This window comes from Copadichromis virginalis, linkage group LG18, assembly GCF_057382275.1.
Source record: "Copadichromis virginalis isolate Kocher_CV1m ecotype Utaka linkage group LG18, C_Virginalis_male_GT1.1, whole genome shotgun sequence".
Taxonomy (NCBI): domain Eukaryota; kingdom Metazoa; phylum Chordata; class Actinopteri; order Cichliformes; family Cichlidae; genus Copadichromis; species Copadichromis virginalis.
Genome location: NC_140635.1, coordinates 24,778,598 through 24,783,666, shown reverse-complemented (window position 1 = coordinate 24,783,666; position 5,069 = coordinate 24,778,598). Strand labels below are relative to the sequence as shown.

At 37.8% G+C, this 5,069-nt stretch overlaps 1 long non-coding RNA gene across 1 annotated transcript; it reads left to right on the top strand.

Annotated features, from left to right (window-relative positions):
• Positions 1–1,506: 1,506 nt before the first annotated feature.
• Positions 1,507–3,718, top strand: LOC146687948 (uncharacterized). The gene is made up of 3 exons (XR_014916397.1): positions 1,507–1,739; positions 2,056–2,390; positions 2,685–3,718. It is a non-coding gene; the product is annotated as an uncharacterized LOC146687948 (long non-coding RNA).
• The last annotated feature ends 1,351 nt before the right edge of the window (positions 3,719–5,069 follow it).

Genomic DNA, 5,069 nt, shown 5'->3' with positions numbered 1-5,069 from the left:
AGACCCAGTATCTGATTTAAAAACATGAGGAGCGACATTTAAGCTTTAACTTTCCAGTTTATCAAACACCACTGAGCCGTCTTTACTTTTAAATATAACCTCTCTTCTTCCTCTTCTGTCTTTCTTATCTTTCTCCATCTTCGAGTGAAGTTAGCGCTCTTTTCTCTCCCTGTCAAAAACAGCAGCTGGACCTTTTCATCTGTTTGTGTGCAGATAACCTGCACACAAACAGTCTGCATGCTTGCTGATAGAAATGCTGTATTTGAAATGACCTGTCACTTAAAAAATGTTACTGCCTTTATGCTCGCTTGTCTTCTGTGGGAGTAGCCAGATGCTGAAGTACAGCAACCTATGGATACTGCAGTCGTCCCGGTGCTGTACCAAAAAAAAAGAAAAACAGAAAAAGAAAATACAACCCACTTGAACCCCTGACTTTGCCACACGATTGTGCCTCTTTGGTCTCTTTCTATCCTCTGGTGACTAATAAACGAAAAGGATTTTCATGTGTTACTTTTTAGGCTTGATGTTTGAGGGCCAGTGACCCCTCAAATGCCTTAAAACCAAAAATAACGAGTGTGTTTTGAAAATGTAAGGAGTAGAAAGTCCAGATATTAGTTTAAAATTGTAGGGAGTAAAAGTTAAAAAAAAAACAAAAAACTACTCAAGTACAGATACCTGAAAAGTCAACTTAAGTACACTAACAAAGTATTTGTACTTTGTTACTTCACTCCTCTGCAGGTCACAAATGTTAATATGTTTCTTCCTCTGGGTAACACAAAAGTAATCGGATAGTTTTTGAGACTGACTCAGATAAACATTGCCATTTTTAAATCCTTGTCACAAGCACAGCTTTGCGTTCCAAGTGTTTATGTTGATTCAAGAACACAAATTTAAACTTGTAAGTGGTGTGAGAAAGTGTTTCAACAGAGTTTTTTAAGGCAGCGTGACTTTTGTTGGTCGACAGAGACAAATAAAGGATCTTCCAGTTGATTTGGTTCAGATAGTGGCAAAGTAGCAGCAGAAGCTTAACGAAGCGTCATTAATTCACAAGTTATTAAGGTGTATGGTCAAATATCCACAGACAGAATTAAAGTGCAGAGGTTATGAAGCATGAGCGTGTTCTGTATGTGGAGACTAAGACTGACAGCAGGGGGAGGCAAAGGTCCTGTTGAACCAAGTGGCAGTTTGATCCTGTTTATGTCTGTTAGAGAGTGTGCTGGTAGCACAGTTTCACTTTAACGGCATCATGAGAATCCCTTATCAACACAGCTTGAAGGGTTTACATCTGAGAGAAAAGGGCGCAAAAAAGTTAAAGTTGTTTTTCTCTGATAAGTTGAATCACACAAAAAAAGACTTTTCTGTTGGGTGAATCTGAGACTTTTTGGAAAGAGAAAGAAAGAAGTATCAATTTAACCTAAACTCTCTGCTGTTCAAAAAACAATATTGGTCATAACCAACCAAGTGAAGCTAAAGTTGGATGTACCTCAGTAGAAGCAGGAAGAGTGTTCGCCTGTTGAGTCACAAAGTTTACTATCACACTTTTTTTAAGCTCTTGTCAGCAGCTTTCTATTTTCAGCCTGAGCTTTTACAGGAAATATTCTAGTTTCGTCTCTTTTGCTCAGTTCCATGATTTCAATAAAGGGAACTTCAACAAAGCTAACGAACGGTGCTTATGGTGAGCTACATGATTACGCTCACGCCGCAGACCTTGACCCACAACACTGAAGCAGCACTTCAAGGTAACATGAGTGTTTTTATTGACTTAACCTCTGCTGCTTGACTTGGCTTACATAATCATATTGATTTAACATGTCAACTTTGACTGTTTTGTTCATTTTAATCCATTTTTATTGTGTTTTTTAAACTTGTATTCTTAATCATATATTTATAATGTTACATTTTAACAGTGGAAGGTCTCTAGTTTAGAATCAACCTTTAACTTTCCATCTCAGCTATACTGCTAAACACTGTCTTGTGCTGTAGTTTGACAGATTATCACATTATTGTTTCAGCCATGCTTTTTGAACCATTTTGTTTCTTTATCCATAATTGCAGACCATGTATACCAATGGCACAGGAGGAAATAACACAGTCAGTGACAGTTCCTCCAACCCTTCTACAAATCTAGGAGTCGGGCTTGGGGTCTTCTTTTTGCTGCTTGCGATCATAGTTGGTGTAATCATTTATAAATTCTACTCTATAATCGCCAATGTGATGCCGTTTAGACAAAGAACAGCGCAAGAAAAGGAGGATCACTCAGAGACCCCACAAGCAGATTCCCATGAATATACTGGTATGATTCGAGAGGAGTCAATAGGACAATCTTCTATCTATGAAAACCTGAAACCTCAAACTTGCGGCTACAGCATGGCAGCTTCAAACCAAAGCAGGTGAGCTGCATTAACTGTTTTTTCTACGTGTAGATTTTCATAAAATGTATTTCTTGGAACACTTATGAAACTGCAGAAGCTCAAAAGCAACGGACGGAAGTGGATTAAGAAACAATGTGTGTGTGTGTGTGTGTGTGTGTGTGTGTGTGTGTGTGTGTGTGTGTGTGTGTGTGTGTGTGTCAGTTTCCCCATTTTGCACAATCCTGTTGTGATATAGACAAATACAGAAACCCAAAAACTTTTACAGTTTACCTAACGAGACTGTTTTCCATCACATTTACTGTTTTTTCAAAGGTTCCCAGTCGAACCTGATGACGACGTGTACCTGCAGTGCGACGTCATAGATGAGGCCATATACATTAATGACCAATCACATGACTGTCAAGAAGAAGACGTGTACGTTTTGCCAGATTAATCACGGGACACATTTATAGAAAGGCCTGCGCATTTTGCTCCAGTTGTTGTATGCAGCAAGCTGTCTCTTTTGATTTCTGTCTCTGTTTTTGTATAACGATGTACAGCTAAAAGTCAGCATACTGCTACTGCTGCTTTTTGATACAGTCTGACTGTAAACAGAAATGACTGGATGGTAGCAACATGTCAGTGTTATCTGTTATCTCCCATTTTGGAGGAGAGTAACAAACCTTTTTTTAAAAAAAATTTAATCCACTCCCTCCTGGTACGATTATCTATGTTACACATGTTTGATTGCTACTATTATTGGCACATCTCATATCACAACCACGCTGGAAAACACTGTACAAATTTTGACAGCAGTCCAAGGTAATCAAGTTTGTGATTAGATTAGATTGTTTTATGGTGTTCTCTTGTAGTTACAGATGAGGCTTTACTTTGACCTTTGGAGAGAAGTGTGGGCAGTCTATCTGAGGTTTTGTGAGTCGTGTGTGTTCAGTATTGTCCTTTTTCTCTCACTGGAAATTCTTCACTTGGTCCTAAATCAAATCTAGAAACATTTAACTTGCGTAGATATTGACATCATGTTATGTTTTTAGTATTTTGCTAAACAATGCGTCCAAAATAAATCCAAGGTTTTAAAAATAAAACTACAGATATGGATATGGACACACATATCTTTGGAATTCCCCTTTTTGTGCAAAAACGTTTAACTACACACTGAATCTTTGAGATGTCTTCATATGAGAAAAAATGAAGTGCAGTTTCAACAGTACATCTCAGTTTTTCTGCTGGAGTAAAGAAAAAAAAATACTAACATGAAGAAATAAATGTGTAAAATTACCTAAAAGGTTCTGGCAGATTATTGCAAAGACTGTCCTGCAATAATAAAGCAAAGTCATTTATTTTTTTTAGTTTTGTTGTTTTTGTTTGTTTGTTTTTTATTGTGGACCCACTATAAAAATGCTCTCAATTTCTATCAATTAATTGTTTTTCTATAACTTAATTACTTTTAGTGCAGTCTAAATGGCCATGGGGGAGGTCTCTATCAGTAGTTAAAGCTGTAAAACTAACAAAAAATACAGTGAGAAGTCCAAAATCAATGCTCTCCTTCACATTTTCCACTGGGGCTGGATTGGAGTCTTGGGCGTGCCAATTCTGGCCCCCAGGACTTCAGTTTGACACCCCTGGCCAAACACAGGTTGCAGTGGTTTCTCTGAATTTTTTTCCTGTTTGAATAAGGAAAACTATTTTGCTGACCAAGTCATCATAAAATTCAGCAGCAATTTAAACTAAAGGTCATGTAGTTATGGAATAGCAACCAGCGGCGAGACCAATCATTTTTCATATCACAGACATGATATCATAGTATATTTACCCTAGACAAAGAAATATGTGTGCTTTCAAACATGTTACCACGGACGGACAGACAGACAGACAGACACAGCACCCAAACTTTTCTCTGTGGTTGTTGTTGCTAAAGCAAATGACTCAACAGTTTGTTGCAGTTACACACAGACGCAACTCTACATGGTGAAAACATTACATGCTTTAGACCCGATAAAGTTAAATAATGTTTCAAAATACTAAAACTTTTATTTAAATTAGAAATTAAAAAAGGGACAAGATAAGTGAGAAGCTCGATGGCTCCCACGTGATATATTTCTGGGATTTACTCTAGCGTCGGAGTGTATAGGCAGCCAACCAGATGTGTGGGATTTATTACTCCAGTTCATGCTATAAGATGCAAGATAAGATGCAAAGAGCAGAATTTAAATAAAATTCTTATCACTTTCCTTTAAAATGATAAGCCAATGAGGCTTTACAAACACTATATTAGGAATCAAAAAACTCATGATTAGTAGTAACTGCTACACAAAAATGTTCATATAAAGCAGAAAACATGTGGTTTATGCAAAGGCAGGAAAAGATGCAATGGTCAGCACTATTTTATCTAGTCTGTGGTTTGTCGGCTTTTTCAGGCGCAAGGTCCAGAGAGGATGTGAAAATCTGTCGTTCTTTTTACAGCTCGAGTCCAGATCTGCGCGGATTTCAGAGAGCAATCGAAATATGAAAGCCACAGAATAACAAGTGAGGTTTGTGACTGTGTTTAGAGCGGTTAGGTGAAAATAGACTGGGAGGATTATTTTTAGCTTTGGTTCCAGTTATTCTGACATTAATTTCGCTGATTGTTTTCCAGGTAGGCTATTTGAGGATCCAAAGGAAGGGAATGCCCAAACGAAAGCCTGTGTGTCTCAGGCCATG